This window comes from Cydia pomonella, chromosome 7, assembly GCF_033807575.1.
Source record: "Cydia pomonella isolate Wapato2018A chromosome 7, ilCydPomo1, whole genome shotgun sequence".
In the NCBI taxonomy this organism is placed as follows: Eukaryota; Metazoa; Arthropoda; class Insecta; order Lepidoptera; family Tortricidae; genus Cydia; species Cydia pomonella.
Genome location: NC_084709.1, coordinates 23,970,737 through 23,989,814, shown reverse-complemented (window position 1 = coordinate 23,989,814; position 19,078 = coordinate 23,970,737).

Sequence of the window (19,078 nt, the reverse complement as noted above, 5' to 3'; positions counted from 1 at the left end):
TCCAATAATGCGCCTGTCTTTAGAATGTGTCGTGTATTTAATAACTTAGATATTGATTTAGATATTTTGAACGTTTCCTTACCTAAGTTCAAAAATGTTTTTCTATCCCAAAATTGTAAGTAAATACTTATTGTCTTATCGTACTAACAGTTTATTATATTTACTATGTTCATTTAAAGAGCTATTTATATTGAAGCGCTGGTGGCCTAGCGGTAAGAGCGTGCGACTTACAATCCGGAGGTCGCGGGTTCAAACCCCGGCTCGTACCAATGAGTTTTTCGGAACTTATGTACGAAATATCATTTGATATTTTACCAGTCGCTTTTCGGTGAAGGAAAACATCGTGAGGAAACCGGACTAATCCCAACAAGGCTTAGTTTACCCTCTGGGTTGGAAGGTCAGATGGCAGTCGCTTTCGTAAAAACTAGTGCCTACGCCAAATCTTGGGATTAGTTGTCAAAGCGGACCCCAGGCTCCCTTGAGCCGTGGCAATATGCCGGGACAACGCTAGGAAGAAAGAAAAAGAAGAAGACTATGTTCATTTATTACCTTTAATAACAGAAGATTTTATAGCGAAAATTAGTACTAAGCTTAATAATTGTTCCGTGGTTGTGTTGTGTACAATTGTAATCGTGGTGTGGTTAGTGTATAAGATACTTATGTATGGAATATTTTTAATAAGTTGTTTGCCTACAATAAAATAAATGCGTATCGTGCAAAACCGTCTTCAATAATAAAACAAATACATACGGTGATTTTGAAAACTTACTCAACTTTTACTAATAAATTTTAATCGATAAACTATGTACACATGGAGACAAATAAATGGATATTGTGCAATATTTCTTTGCTCCCCACTGGGTAATTGTGTTCCAATTGTTTTTATATATGAAAACTATATCACCACCCCATTTAAGTGTTACGACATGATAGTAGTGATTGTCTGGTTTAAATCGACATATATTTCAACATACCTACCACAAAATAAAACTATTTAGACGGATTATATAGCGTGTAATATAGTAGTGACTGATACACAATGAAAGGCCTAACTATGTACAGTTACATACACTGCTTTTTTAACATCAATATCTTAAACTTCAACAAAACAAAGTAACTATCTTCTTCTTCCTCGCGTTGTCCCGGCATTTTGCCACGGCTCATGGGAGCCTGGGGTCCGCTTGACAACTAATCCCAAAATTTGGCGTAGGCACTAGTTTTTACGAAAGCGACTGCCATCTGACCTTCCAACCCAGAGAGGTAAACTAGGCCTTGTTGGGATTAGTCCGGTTTCCTCACTATGTTTTCCTTCACCGAAAAGCGACTGGTAAATATCAAATGATATTTCGTACGTAAGTTCCGAAAAACTCATTGGTACGAATCATTGGTATTGGTACAAAGTAACTAAGTATATACTTACAAATTAATTAAACGTCAAATGCAAACTTTTCGCGCATGTCATGCATCCGTTGTTTTTTTTTTATATCAGAGACAAACTGGACTCGGGGCCGACTAGGTACCATATCGGTGGATATCAAGTAACATGCGAAATTTGTCAAAATTGTTTCATTTCGAATTACAATAAAACGTCATTCAAATTGCTTTTTTCTCAGAGATGTTCTAAATTTGAATTTAATTAAGGTGTCGGTTATTGATAAAGTTAAAATTACGATGCACCAACAGATACAAGTTTGTAAATGTAGGGCGTTAGTTTATCGTTTTTGAATATATTACAGGGAGGTTGTGATATAGATGTAGATAAAGTTAGTTTATTTGATCAGGGCGAGCAAGTGTTGATAGGAGACAAGTATTAGTGCGAGCGAGATGCCGGCGCGGATGGCATCTATCTGATATCATTTTAATATCGGTTTGATATCCGTGCACGTTCTAATTGACCTGTAAGATATTGCACCACTTTCTTTGCCCCTAAGTGCAAAGATAGTTGTCTGAAATTAAAGAGGAAAATTAGTGCTGGGTTGCAACTCGAACGCGCCACTCGAACAGCGCTGCAACTTTTATTGGAAAACTTCACCCGAATTTACATATCCTGCGCATTATTAAAAACGCTTGTAAAGTTAAAGGCATTTGCCCACTTCATGGTCGGACTAACTTGGACTTTACTGTGACGGGATAAGGATTAATCTCGATTACCGAGGCGGGTTCAGAGGGGATTTGTTTCAGATTCCGGTTTGAATTTTAAATATAGGATTAAAGAGTTAACGGACGTGTTTTACCTGGATATTAATAACGTTTAAGAGAGGTGATAGGTGTGAGCGGAAAGAGGAATGTTGGAATAGTCTAGTATCAGGTCCTTTACCTATGATAAATAATAAATAAATACTATAGGACATTATTACACACATTGACTAAGTCCCACAGTAAGCTCAATAAGGCTTGTGTTGAGGGTACTTAGACAACGATATATATAATATATAAATATTTATAAATACTTAAATACATAGAAAGCACCCATGACTCCAGGAACAAATATCCATGATTATCACACGAATAAATGCCCGTACTAATTTTGAACCCGGAACCATCGGCTTCATAGGCAGGGTTACCCAGTAGGCCAGATACCGATCTCGACCGTCAAAAATTTAAAGTCGATTAAGTCGTTAAACGGATTTTGTTTAAATAATTCTTTAGATATGACGCAGATTGCGTTGTCTGCATTCGCAATGTGTTCCACAAAGCTAATAAAGTTTCGATAGATTTTTTATGTCATGTGGGTGTATTATTATTATTATTATGTGAACCTGTTATCCCTCATTAGGGACATAGGGCTCGCAGAAGAGTTTTCCATTTGGTGCGATCCTGGGCGGCTACTTCCAGCTCTTCCCAGCCGAGTCCAGTTGAGCCAGCCTCTTTCTCAACTGATCGCCTCCATGTGGTACGAGGCCGCCTTAAGTAGCACCCCCCTAAGTAGCGCCCTAGGTAGTAGTAGTAGTAGTAGTGTGGTAGGTGATATTTATTGTATGACTGACGTTTATCATACATTTGACGTGGCCCTCCCCTGCAAAAATGGCAGACTGTTTTGTACAGAAAACTACAGACAAGGCGTCTCCAGTTGTTCAATACTCCAAGGCTTTAGGAGTGTCTTAAGGCGACCAACAGTAATACAGCTACAGTTAAGAATAGAATAGAATAGAATAGAATAATTTTCATTCGTAGACACAAACAAGACACATTAAATACATGACATCCAGTTGACATCTGAACATCCCATTAAGGCTTGAAAAAAGCTTGTACACTGTACTCGTATGTACCTCTTTAGCAACAAAAAATTGTATATCGACGTAATTCGCTCTGTATATTCTATATTAGTGTAATATCTATGGGCGCTGCCGAAGTTGGTGCACGTATGCGTTCCGGCGCAGTTGACTTGCTTGCAATAAAACTTGTTCGCGCGCGGAGCAAGCCATGGAAGGTCGGAATACTCGATCCCCATTTAAACTACAAACTCTACTAACTTGTGATAATGCTTAGCAATAAAGGTAAAATGTAAAAACTCACAGACTTGAACGCGCGACTCCCGTATACCATGCCATTCTACCAACTGACCCGTTAACAGGAAATATTTCCACCATAACAATTTTGAATGATTCACGGTTAGATTCACTAGACTTATATCGACCGGGGTATTGACTGTGATTTCATTTTGTATTATTTTTGAGCTTCCATTATTGCGACGCAGTTATATGCATCTTGTTCACGGGTAACTGTAGATAGGGGTGGGTGTTACAAGTTACGTGTAATTAATACGAGTAACCCGGTACGACTGCAGGTACAAATATTTATTTATTTAACCTTTATGGCACAAAAGAAAACACATCGTACAAAAGGCGAACTTAATGCCATTAGGCATTTTCTACCTGTAAACTTTTGGACAAAACAGATGAGTTTAGGTAAGCGTTGAAAAATAATGTTGTGTAATACGATTAGCTACTTTTTAAGTGTTCAGTTGTCCATGAATATGTTTTTTTCTGCTAAACAGGTAGTGTATTGGGAACACCTAATCAGCAGAGTTCTTTTTCTGAAAAAATGCTTGGAAAATGTTCAACATTAAATATGTTTTACAATGATTTCAGTTACCTGTAGCTGATTCTGAGTTTATGTTCACCTGACGAAGCCTGCGTTGCGGATATAAAATTATGGTCCCTGAATAAATGTTTTTCACTTGTCAATATTTAACATCAAGCGACAAAGTTTCACAACACTAAATAAACTCGTACTAAAGCCTGTAGTTTGTGCACGTGTGCAGAAAACGCGTCGCCTTCGCCCGTGCGCCTGAACTAGCATAGTGCAACTTGGGAGCGAGTTCGCACCTCCCTAATTGGGCAAATAGGGGGACTGCAGCGCCGAATTATTACATGCATAGTTTAGAAAGCGACCGAAAGCTATGGGCACATTTGATACGAGGCTAAGCTCGAAAGCTGTCTAATCCATGAATACGTTTACTTCTGTCAAATAGATTGTTGTTGTTGGTGTTATGGGAATTGTGTTGTACCATTGTTGTTGTTGTTGTTTGTGTGTTTTACCATTTAACCGTTTGTTCACTCTGTTATTTTATGTCTTTCTTCTTCTTGCCTGTTACCTTCCGTGATTCTTCTCACTTGATGGTCTCGTCGGAAGATCAGCGCTGGAAGCCACCAGCAACATGCTGAGATGAGGCCATTTCGTGGCACTTTATACTTTCTATGTTTTTGTTATATTACGTAATTTGTCTTGTTTTTTTTTTACAAATAAAATAATCCTAATCTATTCATTGTATTATATTCTATTAGTTGGTTTTATTTTTGTGAAACATTTGGAGAAAATAGAAAAAAAAACCGGCGTGAACTTGAGGAACGGACCTGAAGGAAAGGACCATACAAGGAAAATTGGCAGTCCAATCAGTTCCAAGCAGTTTGTACAGTCAGCTGCAAAAATATGTATCAAGAGAATCCTCTTATAAATATGGTACTACGCTCTTATTACACTGGAATAAGATGCTATGGGTCATATTTTTGAGTAAGATGTGTACACCCATATTTTTACACTTGACTGTATTAGAAAATATAATGAAATTTGTTTCGTTTTAAAATCTAACGAAACAAAAGCAACTACTGTTCTTTTTTATAATAATTTTAATTTCATTAGAGGTAATTTGCACTAGTATTAGGACCGTGCGACGCTAGATGTCAAAGAACGAAGAAAAGAGCATGGGATTGAAGAAATTTACTTTGAGTAACACAGACAAGGGCACAGCTCCTAATAAAAATATGAAGTGATTACCGTAGCATATTGTTACTTTAAGTATATGTTTTTAGCTTAAAGTCATACCTACATTTTAGATTCTCAAACTAAAATACATATTATTCTTTGCTCGCAGTAAAGTACTTAACTTAAACTATATTATGGCTAGAAGCGCTTAATAAATTTTATTACTGTAACGACTCTTGAATTAACATAATATTCATATAACAATAACTTAAATTCATGCTCAAAATTACATTTAAACAAATTAGTTTCATGTTTCATTAGATGTGGAGGTAATCCAAGTAAAATAACAAAGATGGGAGGAAATTATTTCAACTGTAGTAACATAAAATGAAAAACACATTTATAAATTTTAAACGTAAAAAAGTAACAGATAACGTCCGATATTAAGGGGCTGTCAACACCCAATGTCCTTGAAATTGATGTTACTTAAACAGTTTTTTAAGAAACACTATTTGTTTTAGGCAAGTAAGAAAAATAATTATATTAATTATGTTTCAAAGACCGCGGTTGTACTCGTACATGATTGAACGAAATCGGCTCGATAGAAAATAATTGCAAAGATTGGTCTTAAAATCACAATTAAACGGTTCTATGTCTTTATTGTTTTGACTTACGGGTCTGCAATTGAAATCACAATTTCAAAACATTTATATTTAAACCGCTACCGAGTAAAATATTACACTAATAATCCACTTTTTTTATTTAAATAATTTTCTTATTATTCCCTTGCCCATGCCCAGTAACATGCAACAGTGCTATCTCATTTACTCCGATACAAATAGACAGTGTGCGCGCTTTAGTTCTTACTCTCTACAGTTTTAAATAAATATTTGGGGATAATTTTACACAAATCGACCAAGCACCAAAACCAAGCAAAGCTTGTACTATGGGTACTAGGTGACGATATACACACGTGTACATATATGTTTATTTAGTCATCTGCAATAATTTACGGCGTGAATATAAAGGTCATACTGAGCAACTTTTACTATGGGGCCTAACCCGAAATCGCAAAAAAACTCTCACATACAAAATGTCAAGGTCAGACAGCCAAAATGTATGAAACAGACAATTTTTTTCGCGATTTCTGGGTTGGTCTCATAGTAAAACTTGCTCAGTATGACCTATATATTCACCCCGTAAATTATTCATCATCAGCCTTTTATCGCCCACTGCTGAGCATAGGCCTCTCTTCTAGTACGCCACTTATCCCGGTCCCGAGCCAATCTCATCCAGAAGTGACCCGCAGTCTTCCGAATGTCGTCCACCCAACGAGCCAACGGACGCCAGGCACTCCTTTCGTCTGTAAGCGGCCACCATTCCGTTAGCATTTTGGCCCACCTGCCATCACTTTGCCTGGCAACATGTCCCGCCCAGCTCCATTTTAATTCGGTAATGACGTGTCCGACGTCTTGCACCTTGGTGCGACGTCGGATCTCGACATTCCTCACTCGGTCTTGAAGTTTGATGCCGAGCATGGCGCGCTCCAATTATTGCAGGTAACTAAATAAATATCCTGTATAGATGAAGACAACATCAGTGCTTATTACACAAATAAATGACCTTACCTTCAACTTCAACTTCAACATTTATTCAGCAAATAGGCCACAAGGGCACTTTTACACGTCAACATGGAATTTACATACAAACAAAAACAAACACATCAACAATTAAGTATAAAATACAATTGATTGAAAGTATTAATGCAAACTACTTAAAGTATTATTGTTTAAAGAAAAAGTAAGTGAATTATTATTATTACTTAGAGATATATAAAGTCTCTAAATGTCGAATTACAAAAACTAATGATAATACCTACTAATATAAACAAACAGATACAAAAATAAATTCTAAAATTATTTAGAGGTGTAAATATCTCTAAATGTCAGAACTAAATGACTTTTATCAAATTATCCTTAGAGATGGATAGTGTCTCTAAGAGTCAAAATTCCGTATAATTAAAACATTCATTAGGATAAAAGAAACATAATGAGGTGTCTCACTGTAATTATACTCAAAAATAAAGTTAGCTTAAACAGACCAGTCTCCACAAACAGCACCTGTTCACGAGTATGACGCGTATCGCAGTACCGGAATTTGAACCCGGGACCGTCTGCTTCATAGGCAGGGTCACTACCTACCAGACCGGTCGTCTAACTACTTAAATCATTTTCCTTCAATTCAGCTTCTATATCCGCTGAACTAAAGTACATGTCAACTTGACAGTCGTATTTTTGACAGTTATTGTCAGGCCACCCGGCTTAAGGCGCAGCTGTAGGCTTCCCGGCCGTCATACCGCTGCTAATCTGTCTGTCTGTCCGCGTAACATGGGTTGTATGAAATTGCCTATTTTTCCCCCGACAATGGCGGCCCTTAATTCTTTGCTGTTATTTATGAACGCCGGACAATATTAGTTTTTTGCTCAGTCTGTTAGGCGGTGTGAGAGTTGTTTTACTTTTAATGTGGTATTTAAAAAAACAGGTATATTTTTCAGGACTTGCGGAAGGAAGGCATGAAACATTTTTAGAATATTTTTTAAGAAAAAAAAACCGGCTTCAATGAGGGAGACCGGTGAAAGCACGATTATTATTGATTTTGGATTTCATGCAATGAAATTAAAAAGACAGCGTTCTACGCCTAATTATGTAGAAAAGGAGGTAACATTTTTTTAACTCCTCTGGAGTTGCAGGCGTACATAGGCTAGGGAAACTGTTTACCATCGTGCTTGTTTGCAACCGACGTAATATAAAATAATAACCGGCTAAGAGCATGTCGGGCCACGCTCAATGTAGGGTTCCGTAGTTACTCTTCCGTCACAATAAGCTAAACTGGAGCTTAAAGTATAGTAAATTGTTAACCAAGGGATGAAACGGTACCTTTCACCCGAGTTAAAGAAATAGGCAAATTTGCATAATCAGTACCTAATTAAAGTAAGTCTTTTTACTATGAAGGGAAAACTTTTTGCGATAACTCAAAAACAGCTAAACTGATCATGTCCGCTATAGTTTTCATTTAATGTCTTTCTTAAGATCTACTTCCACGATTTTTTTCATATTTTTTGGACCTATGATTTAAAAGTTAGAGGGGGGGGGACAGTTTTTTTTTCTTTCGAAGCGATTATCTCCGAATATATTCACTTTATCAAAAAATGTTTCGTGAAAACCCCTATTAGTTTTGAAAGACCTTTCCAACGATACCCCACACTCTAGGGTTGAAGCGAAAAAAAAATTTCACCCCCACTTTACGTGTCCCCTACACAGGTACCCTAAAAAAAATTAAATTTTTAGATTTTATTGTACGAATTTGTCGGCTTTATTGATTGATATATCCATGCCAAATTTCAGCTTTCTAGCACTAGCGACCACGGAGCAAAGCCTTGGACAGACAGACAGACAGACAGACAGACGGACAGGGCGAAACTATAAGGGTTCCTAGTTGACTACGGAACCCTAAAAAAGATGTAATGTTTTAAAAAGTTGTGTCCCGTCAAATTTCTTGCCGGTTCCATATTTGGATACCCTCCTACAATTTAGGAGGTAGGTATTTAAATCTTCTCGGGTCAGAGGTGTAGGGTTAGAGCCCTAGCTTTATTTGACGTTCATAAGCGCATTGTAATGCCTACTTAGAAAATAAACCATCTTTATCTTTATCTAATATAATTATCATGCCCCCAGAAGTTTCTAAATAACTTATTTGCTAAATTCAAATACAAACTCACCTTTATAGTAGTTTGAAACTCTAAGGCCGTTTACACACAAGCGACCAGCATTAGTCAGCGAAGGGTACCGACGAAACGCCGACTAAGCGCCAAAGTTCACTCAATTGGCGAAACGACTTCGCGATTGCCACTCATTTATTGTCTTAGGGGATAGGAGTTGGGGACGTCATAGTGAATGAGATTAGCGGGAAGCGGTAGCGATTTTGATAAGCCTTATGCATTGGTTGGCGATAGTGGTTCAATAATGTGAAAAGGTGATCTTCCTGTATGTTAAAATAGGATTGTTGCATTCACTGTTAAAACTTATGTGCAATTCCATAAAGGTACTCTTGATTTCCTGGACATATTAATATTGTATGCAAGATTTGCGAAGAATGAGTTTATAATAGAGAATATAGAGAGAGTATTTGTATTGTATTGTATTGTATTCGGGCGATTTTTCCGCAACTCGACGACTTGCGCCTATTTTGCGTGATATGTTGGGGGTGGGCTAGTCCTGCCAGCCCAGCTCCTCGAGGAATCCTATCAAACCTTTGATGTTGAGTAGGACCTCGGGCAGGTCTCTCGGAGATCCGAGATGTTTAGCCCTGTATGGAGTCACTCCGCTGCATTCCAGCACCACGTGAGGGGCTATTTCTTCTGTCTCCATGCAACCTCGGCACAGGGGACTGTCTGTGACACCTGTTGTGAAAAGATGTTTGTTAAATAGTCCATGACCTGTTATGACACTGGTTACCATACTCAGTCGGACCTTCCCTAGTTGCAGGAGCGCCCTTGTGAGTTTTCCGTTGATGCCAGGCATGGCTTCTTTTGCCTGTCTGCATCCAGTCTGGTTCAGCCAGTGTTCTGTGTGTAGTTTCCCTGTACGTACCAGCAGCATTGAGCGAGAGAGTATTTAATATTTTTATGTTTTTTTACAAAAAAGACTCGTGACTTCCGCTCTGTTTTATACTTTTTAGTCAGTTATCAGATACAGTTAGGCAAATGTTTTAGTAAGACAAATTTAAAAAAAAAATTTAAAAAATCAGTTCTAATGTTTACAAAGGAACTTAAGGCGATAAGACAGTTTAGGCAGACTACATGCCTCTATTTTTAAACTTCATCTTTTATTGAGGTGTGCCAATAAAGAGTATTCTATCTCTTCTTCTTCCTTGAGTTGTCCCGGCATTTTGCCACAGCTCATGGGAGCCTGGAGTCCGCTTGGCAACTAATCCCGAGAATTGGCGTAGGCACTAGTTTTAACAAAATCGACTGCCATCCAACCTTCCAACCCAGAGGGTAAACTAGGCCTTATTGGGATAAGTCCGGTTTCCTCAAGATGTTTTCCTTCACCGAAAAGCGACTGGTAAATATCAAATGATACTTCGCACATAAGTTCCGAAAAACTCATTGGTACGAGCCGGGGTTTGAACCCGCGACCTCCGGATTGCATGTCGCATGCTCTTACCACTAGGCCACCAGCGCTTAAAAAAAATCCAATAAATAAATAAAGAATAATAATAAAGAGTATTCTATCTATCTACTTATGACCGTATATGATATTTTATATTTTTCGGGACTTGTTTACATTTTTAAGTGTTTATATTTTTAATTACAGTACCTACCTGTATAGATTCCTCATACTGTTTTTCTTGCCCCGAGCAAAATAAACTATGTTCGCCTTATTCTACCTTACCTTAAAGCAATAAAGGTAAGAAAAAATCCATAGCACTATGTCCTGGGTCTCGTTTCGCACGCCTGATGGTCGGCTTATGTTGTTTGTTCTCGCCCTTATCGCACTTCCGAATTGTTTCCGAATTACTCGCGCCCGCGTTTTGTTCGTGTATTGAATGTGTTGTATCAATGCAGGGCTGTTTACAAAACCAATGTAAAGTTGCATGGCTGGTGGAGAATTAAAACTTCAAATAGATGTCATATACTCAAAAATTCAAAATTCAAAAATTTATTCTGCAAGTAGGCCTCAAGGGCTCTTTTACAAGTCAATACAACATTTATAGTAACATCATATAGTGACATGAAAAATACATAACAACATTTATAAATACAACAGTCAATACCTGGGTAAACATTACATTATAATAATCTTAAAATAAATAATTACTACAATACAATAGAGATGTATAGTCTCTATGGTTAAAAACACATTAAATCTGGAAATTCGACTAAGAAAAAGTGACCAAGGCCTCCAGTGCCCCAGGCTGGAATCGAACCAGTGTCCTCGCGGCTATCGCGGCAGGTGCCTGAGCCATTCGGCCACCGGGGTCACGGCGGCATGGGTCGAATTTTTCCAAGAACATTATATGCACCTTTTACTTAAGGCTTATGGTGCCCTCTGTAGGGCTAAGATGGTCGGTTCTTTATCATTTGTCACCATACCTGTCACGTTCTAACAAGTATGTAAGCGCGAAAGTGACGGGCATAGTGACAGGTGATAAAAATGGAACCATGTTGCCACCGCTGGCCGATTTATATAATGGTGTTGAAATAAAACCTTTTTCTTCCCTAGGAGGGATCAAAGTCACACTTTTCTTTCCTGCTAAGAGGGATCAATTGAAAATGTTCCGTACTAGGACACTAAGCCTGATTTCTCGACTTTTCTTATTTTTTTGCATACTATTTTTTAGCTTAAATAATATTTGGAAATATTATAATTCCTTTATAGGTGATATGAAAATCAATATGTCACATGGTAACAAAATTATTTAAAATTTGTGCGTTAACTCTTGAATACCTAACTACGCTCAGGTTTCTATTTTAGAATCCCTCACTACGATTGAGATTAAATTATAGAATATATGGTTCAATAATTTGGGGGAACTCAACGGATGCGAATCGAGTGTTAATCCTACAAAAGCGTGCCCTGCGCGCCATGGCTGGCGTTAAAACAAGACATTCATGTAGGGGTATTTTCGTAAACTACCGAATAATAACGCACTACTCACTATATTTGTACGAAGTTTTAATGTTTGTGAGGAACAACTTGCCATCGTTTTCGAAAGTAAACGTCTCTGGCAAGGTGATTCGCTCAACAGGACGTCTTAGAACCGTCCCGCGTCGCATGGCACTTGCAGGGAAAAACCCGCGTGTCATCGGTCCAACTTACTACGAGCGACTACCCCAAGACTTAAAAGACGAGCCCTCTAATGAAAAATTTAAGAGCCGTTTGAGAAACTTTTTATTGGATAACCCATTGTATTCTATAAAAGAGTTTTATGACATTACCAATTAGATTTATTTAAATAGTAAGCATATTGTCGACATCTGTATTTTAAGATTTACTATAATTTACTTTTTTGTTAGCTTAATAACGACCCTAATGGTGACATTATTTCTTATGCTGACATTATTTCTGTAACTGTAACTATTTATTTTCTACCTTAATGACGACCCGTTCTTGGTGAATTTATTTATACAATTGAAATTTAAAAACTTTAGTCATTTTAAATGAATTATTAATTTTCACATGTTTTTCCTATGTATATAAAGTAAGACAAACCGACAATCACAATATAAATTCCTAAGAACTTACCACGCGTAGTTTTAAGTGAAATTGTATATTGTGAGATAAATAAATCATATCATATCATATCATATATGCACTCCGTAAATATGTCATTTAGCTCTCTTGTGCCACAATCTAACGTTTGTTTTTAGCTCCCTCTACTATCTGTCAAATAGAACTAGCAGTTCATTCATATTCCCAGCGCGCATTTCTCAGCATCATTTTCCTACCAAGTTTAATATGAATATTAATCTCAAAGTTAAAATTAAATTTCTACGCTGTGGAGTAGAAACACCTTGTACTTGAACCTTGAGTGGTAGACTAATTTTGCTTAGCATGAGACATAGTTTCGTCACGAAGGTAGGCAAGTTTTGTGGTTGAGTTTACGCAGAGTTAAGAAAGTTAGCGACTTTGGTTTCGGTTCGGAAGTAATTGGGAAAATTAGTTTCAATTATCTGTGAAATTCATAATGAAACTTTTAAGTTATTGACCGAATAGTTGGGTGCCCATGAAAAGTACGCAAAAATAGTTTGCTATACGAAATCTTAAAGCATTATAGTCGACAAATACAAAAATAGTAAATTCTGCAACGAGGGGTAAGTGATTGCATACGAGGGTGGTAATGGAATTAAAGACCCGAGTTTGCAATATTCTTACCCTTACACACAATGTTATACATCGCACTTGCGAAGAAATAATTAAATTTTAAACGAAATAATTCTTAGATACGGTGACATATCAAACATTAGTCCGCCATTTTTTAATTTCTTCACAGGTTATCATCGAGGGCACAGACCTATTCGGCATTCAGACACGATTGAAAATTATGTAAATAATATTATAAACGTCTGTTAAATTAATCAAATTATTTCATTTTAAACAAACAAAATTTTAATATTATATTATAAACGTCAGTATTTTAAAAGTAAAACTCATTTATGCTACTTGGTTTGTATGATTAGGCCTTTGTCAGTACACATGCATGAAACAAGAACTGTTTCGAGAAAGTGTGATGAAATAGTACATTACGATACAAGTGCGAAAAATAGGAAATTCGAAACGAGTGGCGAATTACCTATTCGCAGTATCGTACAACGTTTTACAGTACATATGGCCCTTTAAATGTTTGACAACAGTAACGTAATAAGCTAATTTGCGAACTAGTGCGGTAAAGTAGCACCATAATATGTACTGTAAAAATATTTTTCTATTCCAGCACTTTTATTTGTCGATTAAATGACTGCCATAGAAATCAACTTCATAAGAAGCCCGGCCTCGCGCCCCGGCGTGGGCCCTTGTATAGGAGCCTAAATGCAGTGTTCTTAAGAATATTCATACAATATTATGCAACTGTAATTTTTTTTAATTCTGACTTCTAGGCAAATATCTACAAACCAATTACCTACCTACTTTGATTACATTTTTAATTTGAGGTGTTTGCTGCTTTCTTTAAAACTGCAGGCACAAAACTCATTATATAACCTTTATTGTGTACCTGTTGCACAAAAAACAACTAAAATTCGAATTTTAGAGCTAAGTAGGCACAAGCGTCTATTATAAATATATCCGATTGCTCTAATTATAAAATGGAAGTACCTCTTTAACTTTGCTCAACCCGTTACCATCAAGATGTCGTCTCTTTGACTTCCCCAATCCAAGTGAACGAGTCTGTACAACACTCTCCTTAGCTTCCGCTTACCCCTACCACTTCCTAACTAACGTGTTGCCAGGTAAGTCATGAAACATTAACCATCACTCTCACATTAATTTAGCTATTTTCGGAATGTTGCCAACGTAAAATTCATATTTGCTTACACTATTTAGTATTATTATTAAGAAATCATGACAGGTCCATTTACGAACCTATTAATATGTAGCTAATTGTATGTAAATAAATATCTGTAGGTATCTCTTTCTCTATATATCTCGAATTATCTTTCTGTGAAGGTAAAGATATATTCTACCATCAGTTGACTTAGTTATCGTCGAAAACAAACGTTATAGCGGACATTTACCCTCGCCCCGATGATGCATAATGAAAGGCAGCTGAATGCACCCGCGTCGCATTCGACGCGGTATGTATGCAAAGCGAACGATTTGCGCGCCCCGACGTATGAGCAATGTGCTGCCTGAATACGAATGCGGGCCGCCTCTCACACCGGAACGTGTATTTGACGGTTTAAAGGATGACTCACGCGACAGCACTAGAACGGTTTCGGGTCCGATACTTTGTTTTTTTTTAGTTAGGTGATCACGTCATGCTTTCTAAAACGACATTCGGATGGTAGCTGTAGCTGCTTTACTGGTGAGGCGTTGACACGGGCGCTATCAGTGTCAATTTCGTTGACAAAATGAGTGAAGTCCGTTGCTACATTACTGCCGCAACGCAATCAAAAACGATTATGTTCAAATATGGCAAAAAACGGCCATTAGTGAGAGCCAGATGCTTCATGGCGCTTGGCGGGGTTAAAGTAAAGACCCGACCAAATTCTGCGAATCGAACGTATTAGACATGCTGACAGACAATTGGGACCGTGCGAAGTGCATGGTGGGGGTAAGTAAAGCGATCCCAGCGCATAAGGTGGTAAAAATTTGAACTAACTGCGGATAGCGTCCTTAACATTTCGTACAATTATATGGCTCGAAATGAAACTTTGATTTACGATTACTCCTGAAATATTCATTTAAATTGTATGGTGTATGAAATGCTTAATATAAGTAACGTATTTATTTTGATAATTGTTAATAATGTATCCATGTAAATAGCTTTGCAAATGCCACATATTACGTGATCTTTTTCTAGAAGTTACGAATATGTATAGTAAGTTATCCTTAAAAGATAGACATTTAACATCGCGGACTTTTTTGTAGACCTATGAATGAGAAACAACCCCACCATACATTGTGTTGTTATAGCTCAAACGGATTAGGCAGCGTTTTCGATTAAAGCTCCTAGCCAGCGTGATTTTTTTCCGACAACATCGTTATATTTCAAACAATTTACACAAAACCTTAACAAGTTATATACTTAAGCCTTCCTCAAGAATCACTCTATTGATAGATGAAAGTCGTATGAAAATCCGTTCAGTGGTTTTTAGTTTTGGAGTAGTTTTATAATATGTAGTGAATTGACGTTTTCCCCTAGACTTGCGGACACTAGGTTGCGTAACAGTCGTGCACGCTCCCAATAAAGGGGAGGCAATCTCATGGTGGGACGAAGCAAGCTATCTCTGCACGGACTTCATTTATTTATTTAAACTTTATTGCACGATATAAAATTGTACAAATGGCGAACTTAATGCAAGTGTCATCATAAAAGTAAACTTTCTATGAAAATATGACGTTTTATAATGACCTCCACACATTTTTACGAGACTTTATTTAACTTGCAATGTTTGTATGTAGGTGTTTATGAATGTAAGCAGGTATGTCATATATTATATGTTCGGGTCAAATCTTGTAAGCTAAATTTGACCCACTTCTCATTATTTGATTCAGACTTCACAATTAATGTTAATTGAGTGAAAAATATGCATCATCACCATCAAACTGATCTGAAGATGAACATAGGAGGTGGCCATAGGAATTTTGTGATAAAACAACGCAACCAAATTTTATTTGGGTTCGTCAGAATTGTCTCAATGACTATTTGCCTGTTAGAATACAGTCAGTGATAAAAGCTTTTATCAAAAATGATTTTTTTGACAATAAATTTATTCTGTCGAAGTCAGTGCTGATACGCTACGGTGTAACCATGGTTCCGCGTCAAGTGTACTCAGTGAACTAATTACGCCGGCTGCTCAGTTTGTCTATCGCGCCGTCTCCGCGCACGCTAATTATTTAACTTCATTTCTCGTTCGTGCGCGAGCGAGTTATAGCGGTAGCGCCGCGAATTACTTTAATTGAGTGAGCGAGCTGTTTGTTTATGTACCTGATGTCTTTTTTCTTTCCTGACTTATGTTTCAGACCGACTTGTAAGCCCTGAAAAGGCGATTCTACTCCTATATGAATGCTCCAAGATTTTTTACTAGTGACAGCAACTGTCAACTGTTGACATGTAGGGATAGGGCACAAAATAAAAAATAAACAGAAGGTCCGTGCCCGCCGTTCTTGAAAATACATACCTAAACCTGCCCGACTCACTAGGGTTGCTTCTGTATTCATTTCGAATTTTAAAAAGGAGTAGGTAATATAAGTTTACAGACATACATACATCGAATCGTTTATACATACATCTTATCATGTTTACATTCCTTAGAGACTGCATTTTGACGTACATGACACTAGGTACCTACGTAGCGGCGGGGACGTGTAGTGAGCAACGCGCGCACAGCCCGACTAAGCTGTGCTCGTGAATGCCCGAGAACGCCTGTAAATGTAACGTCTGTGTGCGTAAATGTCACGTCTGTGTGCGTCCGGCGAAAATGGCACTTTGTACCTCAGTACACTCTCTGGAGTGGACTCTCTGCTCCGGCGCGCGCCGCCGCTATTTACTTTGTGGATAAGGGAAGTGTGGACGTCTATGTGATGTCCACATGACACGTTCGTTTTTGGCTGTCAAAAAAGGCCCAAGGTAATAACCATCATATGCTCTAGAGTCTGGGCCATTCCATCTGATTTCGACAAATTTGAAATAAAAAGTGCGCCGCAATAATTTAGATTTAATTGAAAAAATGTGAGGATAACCTTTATGATGCCAGAAGAATTAGACAACCACCTTTTTTTTTTTTTTGTATTCAGGACAACAACGGCCGTAGATATACAATTACATTTTTTATGTTTTAATTTCAGAGCAGTGTCCATTCGAAGGAAAATTCGGGTCAAATTCCTGCTTGTACATAATGTGGTCTAACTTTTGATATATCCTCCTGAGTCCCAGAGGCCTTTATAAAGGACAAATTCCAAACATTTTTTTTTTTTTTTTTTATTAAAAACTGATCGGCGATTGGCTCTAGTCACACCTGATGGAAAGTGAAGACAGGGCCTAAGATGGAGCTCACCGATTCAGTAGTAGCCTATTCACTCTTGCTTTAAAGAGACCGAGGTCATATTTATCAGGGAATACAGAGGGCGGGAGCGCATTCCATTCTTTAGCCGTCCGTAACAAAAAAGAGGAGGCAAACCGTTTAGTGCGAACAAATGGAATGTGTACCACGAACGGGTGCATTCGCTCCCCACGCCTAGACGTCCGATGATGGAAAGGGGAAGGTGGGATCAGATCGTGCAGTTCCTGTGCACACTCCCCGAAATGTATCCGATAGAACACCGATAGGCTAGCGACTCGACGGCGATGCTCAAGGCTCTGTAATTTTGACTTGATAGATGGGTCATCGCCAAAAAGTCTATGAGCCCGGCGCTCTATCGAGTCCAGGGCCGCCAGCTGATATTTGGCGGAACCGTCCCATAGGTGGCAGCAGTATTCCATGCTCGAGCGGACCTGTGCTTGGTATAGGGAGAGAAGCTGTTTCGGCGTGAAATACCGCCTCACCTTAAATAGGACACCAAGTTTTTTGGCAGCAGTTTTAGCCCTGGACTCAATAGTCAACCCGAAGTTTAAGTTCGATTTTAAACTTAGACCAAGAAGCTCTAAAGTGTTAGTCACGGGAAGGGACACATTTCGGAAAGTGGGAGCCAAGGTGAACTGGCTCCGTTTTGCGGTGAAAAGACACGCCTGTGTTTTGGTGGCGTTGAATCCGACCAAGTTGGCCTCGCCCCATTCGGCCACGGCGTTCAAGGACAGATTCAAACGTTCCACCATGGTCTCCCTGAGGATCTTGGTGTCACCTTCACTGGCCCTCGCGTCAGAGAGGTATCTCTCCGTAACTGTGCTGTCATCTGCGTACCCAAAGATGCCGGGCTTGAGCAGATCGTTGATGTGCAGCAGAAAAAGGGTTGCGGAGAGGACTGAGCCCTGAGGTACCCCGGCATTAATAGCCAAAAGATCAGACGAGCATCCGTCTAGGACAACTCGAATAGATCGGTCCCTCAGGAAGTCAGTGATCCAGGAGCGCAGGCCAGACGAGATCCCATACGTGGAGAGCTTACTTATTAGGCTGTCGTGCCAGACTCTGTCAAAGGCCTTGGAAATATCAAGGGACACGGCGATAGCCTCACCCTGTCTCTCGATGGCCTCGCCCCATAGGTGGGTGGCATAAATCAGAAGGTCCCCAGTTGACCGGTTCCGGCGAAAGCCGTATTGCCGATCACTGAGGAGATCGTTACCTTCGAGATATGCCAGGAGCTTGGTGTTCAGTACACGCTCCATAATCTTGCAGAGTATTATTTTTAACTTTCACTAAACAAGACCATGGTTCCAAATTCAAAAACAAAACATCGCTTCTTGTATACAGGAGGTTAGAATAGGTAACCAAATAAATCTTTCTTTATTTGATTAGGTGTGTAATGAGTATTTTATATTGTATGACAAAAGTTCGCTAAACCAACTACAAACAAAATGGTGGCCAGCTAAAATGTTCACGCTTTCGGTCCATTTTTACGATATTCAACTATTTTCTGTGGCAACCCTATAGCCCATCAAAATTTATTTTTTTCTAAAATATAATGTCCTCGACCTTCTTTTACTGGTAAATAAA